The sequence below is a fragment of the Alligator mississippiensis genome, chromosome 5 (assembly GCF_030867095.1).
Source record: "Alligator mississippiensis isolate rAllMis1 chromosome 5, rAllMis1, whole genome shotgun sequence".
Taxonomy (NCBI): domain Eukaryota; kingdom Metazoa; phylum Chordata; order Crocodylia; family Alligatoridae; genus Alligator; species Alligator mississippiensis.
Window position 1 is genome coordinate 143,337,258 of NC_081828.1, and position 12,989 is coordinate 143,350,246.

The 12,989-nt window shown below is 43.6% G+C and overlaps 1 protein-coding gene across 3 annotated transcripts in view; it reads right to left on the minus strand.

Moving 5' to 3' along the window:
* The window catches only part of TGFBR2 (transforming growth factor beta receptor 2), a 70,781-nt gene that overhangs the window by 20,335 nt on the left and 37,457 nt on the right, over positions 1–12,989 (minus strand). The window lies entirely within an intron of this gene.

Below are 12,989 nucleotides of genomic sequence, written 5' to 3' on the forward strand. Positions count from 1 at the left end.
TTGTAACATTGAGATCAGGGTCTTGGTCCTGCTCCAGGTGTTTTGCCCTGTTCCCTCTGCACAAGGCAGCCCTTAGACCTGACTGCAGGACAACAATTCAGGTTTGTGGTTTCTAAGCTTGGTTTCATTCCACATTGGAACGAAACTGAAACCTTTAAAATATTTTTCATGCAAATGGAACTGCAGCAAAAGGTCTGGCTTTTGCATTGAAACCTGAGCTTTTTTTGACTTGGCAACAAGTGTCTGTGTATCCCTTCGATAGTTAGGGACTGGCCTGGGAGGGGGAAGACCAGGTTCAAAGCCATGCTCCCATTCAAGAGTAGAATTTTTCATTACAGTTTAGGGTCTTGACCCTGGGCCTCCCCAAACTGCCAGTGGCCAAAGCCCTGGGGGATAACATTCAAGAGTCTCTCCTTTTTCTTGCTCTCTTCTTCCCCTTCAAGCAGATCAACAGGCCTCTGTAAATTATTTTGAGTCAGTGTAATATCATTGAAAGCGTTCAGATTAACATGACTGACTTGACTCCTTACAGATTCAGTCTACACAGATGACCACTCAGTTGGTGCAGAACTACTGAAGTGGCTCCTATTTGTTCTGTCCTTTTGGTCACGAGCTGGTCATGAATCTTTTCCTTGTTTCGAACAGGAAATATTGATTCAAAACAGAAACTCTTCACAGCAATTGATGGGTTTGGACATATTTCTTAACTCAATATTTTTTTTTGAAAAAAAAATATTTTTAAAAGGTTGTCAAAACATTTTGTTGCAACGTTATCAAAATGAAAAATTCTGGCATCCTAGATTGAAACAACAACTGTGTTTCAAAGTTTTAGATTATGGGAAAATAAATGAAAAGAAAAAGATGGAACTTGAAAAGAAATTTTGAAAAGACGGTATTGAAAACCTGAACGTGACACTGATCCTTCTAAGAATACTTCCATGATTTTTGGCTTGGAGATTTTTGACATTTTAGTTTTTTATCATTGTGATGTATTAAAAATGAAAATAAAGCAGAAAAAACAAATAAGAATAGAGACAGGAAAACAGCTGTCTGCCCAGGTCTATACTGGCAATGTGTATGCACAGAACCATAGGAAAAATACACCTGGAAGGGACCTCCAGAAGTCATTTAGTCCAATCTCCTCCTCAAGGCAGGATCATCCCTATCTAAACCATCCCAGCCAAACATGCTCTTAAAAGCTTTTTAAAACCTCCCTAGGTAATGCTTAAATACCCTTAAAATTAGTAAGCCCTTCTAATATTCAACTTAAAGTCTCCCCTGATGAAATTTAAGATTGGTACTTTTGATTCTGTCCCCTGTGGACACAGAGAATTCTCTGTTAGACACTGAGCTATTGGTGGCTACTCTTTGAACATGATGATAATTAAACCAGTTATGCACCTACCTTATAATAGTTCCATCTAGACCAAATTCCCTTAGCTTGCTTGCAAGAAATGGCATAGGAGACAGTATCACAAATAGACTAAATGCTAACGATGATCTACAAATGCCATCCAGTGTAAGGATGGGGATTTTGACTGGGATGTGGCAATGCTCCTGCTCGGAGTTAAAGCCAGAAGTTCTGGTCTAGAGGGTCCTGCCCCTCTGCTCAGGGTCAGACCAATCACCATATGTGGGGTCAGGAGGGCATTTTACTTCATGGTCAGACTGGTATGGAGTGTGGGGGTTTCTGCCTCTTTCTGTAGTGGGAGGTGTGGCTCTCTTTACCTGGGATCTCCTGAGCATATAAGCAGGATACTAGCTGCCATGTAGCAGGTTGTCTTGTGTCATGTCTTGTGTTGTGTCAGGGTTGACGGCAGTTGTATTATGTTTAGATTATGGATTTGTTTGGGATGGTTTGGATAGGGATGATCCTATCTCAGGCAGAGGGTTGGACTAGATGATCTGTGAAGGTTGCTTCCCACCCTGCTTCTCTCTTATGATTTCTATGACAAGCCACCAAATTCCATTCAGTGATGTCTGCAATTGAAGGAATTTTTCTTTCCTACTAAAGCGAGATCAAGGGTATAGGTTGTAGCTGTGTTGGTCGAAGGACATAGACAGACAAGGTTCTTTGGGTAAATCCAATATCTTTTATTAGACCAACTTAAATAGTTGGAAACATTCTTCTCAGCAAGCTTTCGGACACAAACACCCTTTGTCAGGGTGAGGAAGCGTCTGCAGATGTAAATTGAGGTGGATATTAGGTTAGAGACAGGTGGGGGGAGGAATGAATGTAGCTGTAGTCAAAGGATGAGAGACAGGGAGGCGGGGGGAGGAGGGAATGAGAATAGCTAGTAAAAAGTGGAGGGTTTTTTGCTTTTTTTTCATCAGCTATTCTCATTCCCTCTCCCACTCCACCCTCCTGTTTCTCATACTTTGACTACAGCTACATTTATTCCTTACCCCTTCCCCCATCCCCCTCCACACCTGTCTCTCACCTACTACCCACCTCAATTTACATTTTAACTGACTACCTTTCTTGCATACATACTTGCCTCTGGCTGCTTTACCACTCTATCCAGGAACAGCAAAGACCATTTGCAGATGCTTCCTCAGCCTGATGAAGGGTGTTTGTGCCCAAAATCTTGCTAAGAAGACTATTTCCAACTATTTGAGTTGGTCTAATAAAATATATTGGATTTACCCAAAGAACCTTGTCTGCCTACTGTTGAGATCAATAACTTGTAGATCACCCAAAACATCTCTTTTGGTACAGGGACAGCAGTGCATTATCAAGGTCTCCTCATGCCTGAGTAAAGGGAGTGCTTGTAGTCTAATTGGTGGTAAAAGGCTAGGGATGGAAAAAATGTTGTACAGCCACTTTCTCAAGCAGGGGGTGGCAATTTTTCTCTGGTGCAGGCCACTGCTGAGAACCTGGTCCAGGCCCTGGGCAGGAAGTTGCCATCCTGTGGAATGGTCAGCTGCCTGTGCTTACCCTCACTGATCCTATCCACTCTGCAGATGCAGCAGAGCAGCAGGCTCTGCAGCAGAGGGACTAGGTGACACAGTGCAGCTCCATGCCATTGAAGGCCCATGTCAGATTGGACCTCTGTAGGCTGAATCAGATCTCTTTGCAGGACAAATATGCCCCAGAGGATGTACATGGCCAAACGCTACTCTAAAGCACCACAGCTCAGACTCCAAAACCTTACTAAGCTTGTCAAAGTGAGAGGATACTTGTCCTCTTGACCTGTTTTATTCACCACTCTCAATGCTTTTCTGTCCAGGATTTCATTATACAACTGATAAATTATCTGCTATAAGCAAGTTTTCATTTTCCAACTGATTGCCAAATATTCTATTTCATGTTCAGGAGCATTAAGAAACTCTTGAATTCTTAGACGGAATAGTTTGTCTGTTCCTTTGTTCATTCCTGGCAGGAGCACATCAATCCTGAATATGCTGACCTAGCATCCATCCGTTTAGAACATCTTATCCCTGATATCACCTCCCATTTCTCTCCTCCATTTTGCACACTCCATCTCACTCTGTATGTACGTGCATCTGCCTGTGACCCCAATGTTCACAACAGAGATTTCTTACACATTTATTTGAAAATGAATATACTTTTACTCATCCTGCTTTGCCTAGATACTGTTATGAATGCCTTGGTTGCATGACACAATGTCTGTTCCTCTTTGCTGCAGGTTTTATAGGCTAATTCCCCCCTCTCTAGCTTCAATATGTTCCACCAGATGCCACCCATTAACCGCTATTTTTATTCGCAGCCCTAGTTTCACCCCACCAAACTTTCCCAAAATATTGTATTGCCAGTGTTGGTTACAGTTTGTTTCTGTCTGTATTTATTAAAGTCTCTTTCATGACAGCCTGATAAATGCTTGGCCATATTCCCACATTTATTAAGCTTTCAAGTGATGCAAATTACAACAAATATGCCAAGAGGGACCGTAAGTTATGTGCCTCATCTGATTTGACCAAAATCTGTAGCTGAGCACTGCCTGGTTATTTTTCCGAAGAGAAAACAATGGTTTTAGATAAAAACAGAACCAAACACAATCCTCTTTCCTTCTGTTACCTCCTCCCATTCAGGTTTCCTTCCTAACCCACTAAGCAATTCAGACACTCCGTGTTACGGAGGATTTTCTGTGATTACATACAGCTGTAGGCCTTGGGTGGGTCTGCATTGCTGCAAATGCCTGAGAGAAAACATTGAGAACAATGCCAATAAACGAGCAGCAAGAGGCTCTGTGTGTCATTATCCAGTGCAACTGCCCTCTTTTATGGTGAAGCTTGAGCACAGTTGCTTTCCAAGTAAGCTAAATGAATAATGGAAAAATAGATTAATGAAACTATTGGTTAAGTTTTACTTAGGATGTAGGCCGGTAGTTACATCTCTTTGTTGTTCACTGAACATCTGGATGACTGGTCGAATGTATGATTGAATGCAGGTATTCATGGATCGAATGAGTATATTTACACAGTCATGCTGACATGACCAACTAATTTTAAAGCCAGAGTACACCTATTTAGCTAAATACAGTCATTGGCATTTTGATTTCATCAAGAGGAGGAGGAGAGAAAGGAAAGCAAGGACCAGGGGATGGAAAGAGAGAACATTTAGAGACTAAGGCTGTGTACAGAGAGAGAACATGCTTTAGAGACTAAGGCTGTGTACAGATATGAGGGTTAAGACAGTCAAAAAGCCCAAGGCTGAATCAAGTCAATCTTTGCAAGTTAGTTTAAGCTGCAGCAATTTCACTGAGAAACAACTGTACTCATATTCACTTTTGATTCAGGAAATGCAGCTACATGCCTGCAGTGGCACAGGCCAGAAGCTGGGAGGTGCTAGAGCATGGCTCTCTGGCACATAGCCAGCACAGGCTGTGTGTTTCCTTCTTTTTCTTGCTGCCTCTGAGGTCTCTGGGATTTGCAGTCCAGAATCACAACAGCAAGACTCTCCAGGGTTGCACATTACTTCCTCTTCCTGCTTCCAAGTGCCTCTGGGATTTGTAGTCCACAGTGACAACCAGCACTAAGTTTAGCAGCAGGGAAGCTCTGTACTCAGGGGAAGATGAGTTTAAGGCCCTGCCTTCCTCCTCCCCACTCCCCCAACTCTTCTCTGCTGGAGCAGAAACCCCAGCCCAGGACTAGAAAGCATGCTGGGATGCTGAAGGACTATGATTTAACTTAAACCAGGAAGGGGTCTGGGCCAGAAGTTTCATAAACCAGTTTGACCCAAATCACTTAAGTCTGATACTACATTCAACCAGGTTTATCTTAAACCAGTTTCAGCCATTTTCAAACTGGCTTATGTGCAGTGAGCTTGTGTTTCATAGTTTCATAGTTTCATCGTAGCTAGGGTCAGGAGGGACCTGAACAGATCATTTAGCCTGACCCCCTGCCACAGGCAGGAATGAATGCTGGGTTCACAAGACCCCAGACAGGTGATTGTTCAACCTCCTCTTGAATATGCCCAAGGTAGGGGCGAGGACCACTTCCCTGGGAAGTTGGTTCCAGATTTTGGCCACCCTAACTGTAAAATATTGCCTTCTGATCTCCAACCTAAACCTATTCTCCATCACCTTATGACCATTGTTCCTCATCACCCCAGGTGGAGCTGGGGAGAAAAGAGCTCTGCCTATTTTCTGTTGATCCCCCTTGATGAGCTTGTAGGCAGCCACCAGGTCCCTCCTCAGCCTCCTCTTGCTGAGGCTGAACAGGTTCAGGTCCTTCAGTCTCTCCTTGTAGGTCCTGTCCTGCTGCCCTCTCACCAAGCGGGTGGCCCTCCTCTGAACCCTCTCCAGGCTGGCCACATCCCTTTTGAAGTGCGGTGCCCAGTACTGGACGCAGTACTCCAACTGCGGCCTGACCAAAGTCACATAGAGGGGGAGTATCACCTCTCTGGACCGGCTTGAGATGCACCTTTGGATGCATGACAAGGTATGGTTGGCCTTGCTGGCTGCGGTATGGCATTGGCGGCTCATTTTGGACTCCAAGAGTCCAAGGATCATAATGACTCCAAGATCCCTTTCCGCTTCTGTGCTTTCAAGAAGGGAACTCCGCAGCCTGTATGTATGCTGTGGATTCCTTCTCCCAAGGTGCAGCACCCTGCATTTGTCTACGTTGAACCCCATCCTATTCTCATCTGCCCACTTTTATAGTCTCTCTAAATCTAGTTGCAGCCTCTCTTTCCCTTCAAGTGTGTCCACCTCGCCCCACATCTTAGTGTCATCAGCAGACTTGGACAGCGTGCTTTCTACCCCTCGTCCAAGTCACTGATGAAGATGTTAAACAGTATGGGCCCGAGGACCGAGCCCTGGGGTACCCCACTGCTCACATCTCACCAGGTTGAGTACAACCCGTCCACCACTATTCTGTGGGTGCGCCCCATCAGCCAATTTTTTACCCATCCAACTGTGCAGGCATCAATGCCGCAGTCATTTAATTTATTGATGAGGATGGGGTGAGAGACAGTGTCAAAGTGTGTTCTGTTAGACCTTTAAATCAGTTTCTGATTAATTAAGCCAGTTTATGTGTAACTTCTGTCCCCAGCCCAGGGGGCGTTAGGGGGAGGTTAACTCAGTTCAAAATAGCTGCCCAATATCAGGCGAGCCAGGATTCAGGAAACGGGTGGGTTAGGGGGACAAGCAAGGGGGTTGGGGGTTCAGCAGGCTGGAGAGGATTGGGGATCCACTAGGGGATGGGGAGAGGTGCGACCCATGAAGGGTGGAGGGCATTGGTGATGCATAGGGGGTGCACAGGCACCCCCTGAGATTGGCAGTGCACCCCATGAAAAGTGCTGCCACTGCTGCCAGCAGCACCTGTGGGCAGTCACTGCTCACCACCCCGCTGCCTCTGCCGTCAACACCCACACAGTCCTTGATCACTGCTGGCTGCCACCGCTGCTACCAGTAGCACCTGCAGGTGGTCGCTGACCACTGATTGGTGCTTGCCACCCACCTCACTGCTGATACTGCTGTGGCCGCCTGCAGGAGCTTCCTGCTTGGCCTCCCCCTGCTGATGACACTGCTGTGGCTGCCTGCAGGGGCTCCCCGCTGCCATGCCTCCCACCACCAACACCACTGCCAATGCCTGCAGGCGGTTGCCGTGCCCCCCCAACATGTTGTTCAGGGTGGAGGGGGAGGCATGACCCTTAGGAGGGGTGGGGGGACAGGAATGACCCACAGGTGGTGGGGTAACCCACGAGGGGTTGGGTGTAGGCAAGATCCACAGGGTTTTGCTGAGGTCCAGGAATGTCTGGTAGGATCAGGGTAGCTCACAGGGTCCTTGGGAGGCCTTGGGGGAATCAGGGGCTACTTTTAGCTTCCTGACCTACACTAGCAAACCTACACTCCCATCTCTCCCATCAAGACCTACTTGCTCAGTTCTGGCAGCAGCAAATGCTGATAAAAGTGGCTGTACCCAGAGCAGCTTGTGGGATGGGGGTTGAGAGGGCTGGCTGGTCTGAACATGGGGTGGGGGGGAGAGCAAGGGATGAGGGGGCAAAAAATAGCTTGGTGTATGTGTGTGTGGGGAAGAGGAGTGAAGGGGGTGAAAAGAACAGCCCTAGGGCTAGAGCCAGTGACTGGGTTTTCCCAGCCCCAGGGCTGAGCACGTAAAGTAGATAGGACTTCCATGCTTGGGTTTGACCTAAATCAAATGAGTCTGATACTACATAGATCTAGGTTTATCTTAAACTAGGTTCTGCAATTTTATACTGGTTTGGGTGCATGGAACTTCTGTACAGTTACAGGTTTAGACTGGTTGCTGGTCACTGAGACCGAGCCTTTAAGCGTAAGGTCAGCACCGGGACAAGCTAAATTTAAATTGGGCAGTCATTTTAAACCTGATTTAACTTCCCCAAATGTCCATACTTAGCCTAAAAGACAGAATATCAGAGGCTTAGGGAATTTTAAATTATTTTCATTAAGTCCCTGTATACCCTGTGGGAGACAGCACATTTTTCAGGCATGCATTCTCTTTATATGCCTTAGGTCAGTCAAATCAGAAAACAAACGTTACCATGTCATCCAAATGAACAAATCACATACAACAGATAATCACAGTATTCACTACTCAGAGATAATCTACTGGCTGTAATTTGTTCAAACAAACGAGTCAAGAAACAGCTACAAATTAATGAACAAGTTTGGGGAAATGATGATCAATTCAAAGATCATTAGAGATAGAACTGAAGGAAAAAAACTCAAATAGCTATATTATCCTAAGATACTGCTCATTAACAAATAATTTGGCCAGCTCTAATACTGAGGTTGGAAGTCTGTTTCAAAGCAATTGCTCAGATGACTCAGTTTGAAAATCATAGGTCTGAGTTTATGCCTGATTGACACTAAAAGTTTCTTCCATAGTATGACAACACAGGTTTGGTATGACTGAAACAATGATCTAATCTTGTGGCGCACGGTGGAACAAACAGGTTCTACCTGAATATTCCCACTGAAGCCTGAAGCAAGACGGAGAACCTCACAGAAGTTCAGACAGAGCACATGAGGTTTTTTAGCTGGGCAAGGAAAAGTAGTCATCAAAATGTAAACCCAAAATGAAATGCACAGAAGAAACTGAGCTAGGAACACAGTCCAAATCAGCGGTCTGTTAGCATTTTTACTCTAGGTCAAATCTGAGGCCCATGATAATCTCTGTACCTAATAAAATGGTAATATGCAACAGCATGTCACTGAATGCTCTGATTTTTCAGATGCAGTGTACAATGTCACGGGCATTATTTCATAGGGAACCAAGCCATTGAATCAGAATGAGCCTGCAAAGGTACACAGGGGAGAGAGTCCTTCTGAGGGACTCCAGACTAGTCTCTAACTTCTTCTGCAGGAGACAGGGAGTGAGAGAGACAGACAGAGAGACACAGAGACAGAAAAAGTGGGAAAGAGAAACAGAGAGCAGTCATCCCACGGGGAAGAGAGGTTAAGTACGTTTTGGGGAGAAGGGAAGAGAATTCTCTGCAGAATGAGCTCCTACTCCAAGGAAACACAGATCCTGGTGTTACATGAACAATGCATTAGATAACCCTCAAGGCTCTTTTAAGACTAGCTCTCCATCAGCAATTTTAGTTTAAGGCTCTGATACAACAGACAGAAATATTACATTCTGCCACTTTATAACATATGTCATACACTTGATGGTGGGGGCTGGCACAATGAATGGAGAGGGAGGGCAGCTTTGAAAAGAAGCCTGGGTGAATGAAGTCTGGATTTGTGCAAATCATTAGAGAGACTTTTCAGACAAGTTTAAAATTGTGGGATGGCAAGTGCAAATGTTGCCTGGAAAGATTACAGAATGAGTTATTATGATGTGCAGTGCCATAAGACATAACTAGTGTGTACCAGGATAAAACCCTGGTGGCCTAATGTGGCTCCTCCTGAGCTCAATAGAAAAACTCCCTCTTCCAGAAGAACAGGACTGCACCCTGGATCCATCATCATCAAAAAGAGTTGGCTAGGAAACAGAAGTTGAGCAGTCTTTTCCAGTGTTTTTGCTCTTTGGGTTTATTTCTGGTAATGCAGAAATTAGTTAAATAAATAATAAAGTAGGTCAAAATAGACTTTTGCTTTTTGAAGACATTTTTCCACCACAACTTTATGGCTCAAAAGAATATGAACTGAATGAACACAGAGCAGACAGCTTCCTAGTGGTTAACCTGCTCCCCCCTTGATTCTTTTCCTTCCACTGCGCTGTACAACTTTGTTTTGAGTAAGTATACACATAAAAAAACAGCCTTCAGACCAACTCTTCAAATATAAATTGGAGTGGAAATGTTCAAAATCAGGGCCAGAAGCACCACGCAGGAGCAGAATTATATGTCTAGTTAGGCACATGTCTGGTTTCAGTGAGTTTTGTTTATTTTACAGATTGGCAAATTGAATACAGTCCACAAAAGAACTAGGCATTTGATCTGGTTTTGCCCACTTCAAATATTTTCAAATCCATGCTTGAGTGAGTCATAGTACCTCCCACTACCCACAGTCTTTAGATTTTCATGTCTCAATATGGAGCATTATTTAAAGACCAGAGCTAGGAGGCTAGCCTTTTACTATAAGACACAGACAAAGGGCAAAAGATCTATAAGCCAACTCATTTTCAAGCAAGAGTCTTTTGCTGTGATTCACTGGAACTTAGGGCACCTATACACGTGACGGTGCTCTGCTTCGAGACTGCTGCTGTACTAATTAGCACACTCCAGCAGCCTCTGCATCATGTGCATTCAGTGTCCCCATGTTTCAAAATGGCAGTGGGGGCACTTTAACTGAAGCTCGTTGAATGAGCTTTAGTTAAAGCTCCCCCGCTGCCATTCTGAAGTATGGGATGCTGAATACACATGATGCTGCAGGTGCTTTAATTAAAGCGCCCCACTCCACCCCAGAGCACGTGTATAGTGACTAACCTCTTATGGATAGTAGAACCTGCTGCTGCCTTCGATGTTTTGACTTGTGTTTCAGAAACAGATTTTTTTTAGGGGAGGAAATAAATCCAGATCGTCTTTCAGAACTAGTATGACCATACTTCTGTGCTGAGTATACAGTTTTCAGCAGCAGGTAAACAGAAGAAATACTGACAGTGAAATATTGTGTTAGTATGCTCTTTTATCATCTATTCCATTACTTTTATTTCTGTGAATAACATTTAAATAAATTCTATACCATTTCATTCCATTGATTTCAATCAGCTTTGGATCAGCTCTTTGAAGGCTATGCATTATCATGATCTCATGAAAAAGAAAGATATGTAAAGGCATAGCAAAATCTGTGCTCTGTTGTACAAGACAAAGCAGTGGGGGAAAAGACAAGAACAATGTACAGAACGGATCTGCATGACAGTCATTCCAATGGCAAAATTATTACAGGCTATTATCTAGTTGTCTGGAGGAGCAGTGGACCAGCTGGCTGTGATGTTCTGCTCAAAGTTAAACACAGACAGGAAACCGCATGTCTGATACTGTAAAAATCGTTTGTCTTCCTGCCATGGCTAACCAGGCAAGCAACCCAAAGGAGCTGTTTTCATTTAAAAAGAAACACTAACCCTCTACAATTAAAAAAAAAAAAGAAAAGGAATGACAAAACCTCCATTTTTTTTCTCTTTGGAGTCAATGTTTGTGTTTGTGAATGGACTGGAAATGTTACAAATTGAAAATTTGTGTTGCTTTATTTTTCAGCTGGACTACTCAGAGGTTAGGCATAATGGCAATGCACTTCTCCCATACTCACAAAAGACTCTACCTAGAGAGAACCTAACCAATCCTAGAGTGTAAAAGAAATTAGAGTTAAAAAAAGACCAGGTCTATGTTTATACAAAGCCTTCTTTCACATTAATCTGGCAGTGGAAAGGGGATGCAGTGTAAATTAGATAACACTGGATTTATGGAATGATTGCCATAAACATTAACGCAGAAGACACATTTGACATGCCAATTATATTAAACTATCTAGCAACTATAACATGAGTAATTCAACACCAGATTAGACAACATCCATAAGGGTGTGGCTGGCTTTACTTAGAAAACCTTGACACCTGAGAGATGGTAAAATGGTTGGATCTTTTCACTGGGAACACATTCACTGTAATTAAATCAAGACAGTTTAGACCATGAATCTGCATCCCTTACTGCATAATAATAGTTACTTAAATGACTACATTATTTACATGAATAAAGATACCAAGTATTGCAGGATTTGGTATACCAAGATACCAAGTATTGAAGGATTTGGGTCCTTATTGATTTTTTTCCAGAAATTCAAATACAGTCCTTAATGCCTGTATCAGAGGAATACATGCAACATGATAATTCAGTGTACTGCACACAGCACTCACATGGAGTACACCTGCACAAAGCAAGTCCCAGAAAGCCTCAGGCATATCTGAAAGAGACTATGCCCCAGACTTGACAGTCAGTGATGGGAAGCTTGAAGCCTGTTTGTCTAGTAAGGGAGAAAATAAATGGGGCATGTGTATGCGTGTGCACATGCGCACCTGTGCACACAGTGGTAGGTATCACAAACACTACTCCAGTTCTTTTTTCACATTCAAGAACTAGCACAATATTTACTGGCAATCCTGAAGCAGATTAGGGGTTTGATTCTCTGTTGCCAAGCACCTGGAAGCCTTTTCCATACACAAATCTAAACCAACAGAAACTGGTACAAACCTGCCTTTAGACACTGCTATTTGGGTTTAGGAGGGCTTTATTTTATGTTGGATTAAGCTTGTTCCTACTCAACACAAACCAATTTAAAAATGTGCTTTATTAAAGGCAAAATGTAGCCTTCTGTACTAGTTCAATGTAGATTTTGTACTAGCTTCATTATTTTAATCAACTAGGCTAAGGCAGTACACATTTTTACCATACACAGGTCCTTAGATGTGGCAAGTGACCCTTCAGTCATTTCCATAGTATTATTAGTCTGTTGTGTGGTATGGTATGTCAGGAGTACCGTTACAGCGCTTTAGCAATGGAGTTTTGACTTCCAAGGCACATAACTTGTGCCGAGTGTCAGAACTGTTTCAAAGAGGTTAGGGGTTTGAGAGAAGAAAAAAAGTCATTTGGAAGTGGGAAAGACAGACAGACAGATAGGTGGTATGACTCAGAAGGGACCAAAATATCTTTAGGCATCAAGACTTCCCCATCAGAAATAAAAAAAATCTCTGGACGATTCTATTTTCACTATAGAATCATCCTTGAAATGGGAGCAGTGCAGAGCTAAAGTACCCTACATGAGCACCAAAAGAGACAGGATGATAAGATGATACAGGCAGGACCCATGTGGTGTGGAGACTCAGCAGCACAAGACAATGCCTTGTATGGTGGAGCTTGGCATGTTTCTTCCTGTCCTCATTGGAAACATGCCCTATTGTGATTTACAGATAAAGAAAACATTTTGCTTGAACATGGGGACCACTAGTATTCAATGTTCTAGGGACTTTTCCTTAGAAAGAACACGCACCTGTAGGAGTGACTTTTTGTGGGTTCTTACCTAGCCCTTGTGAAAGGACCAGGT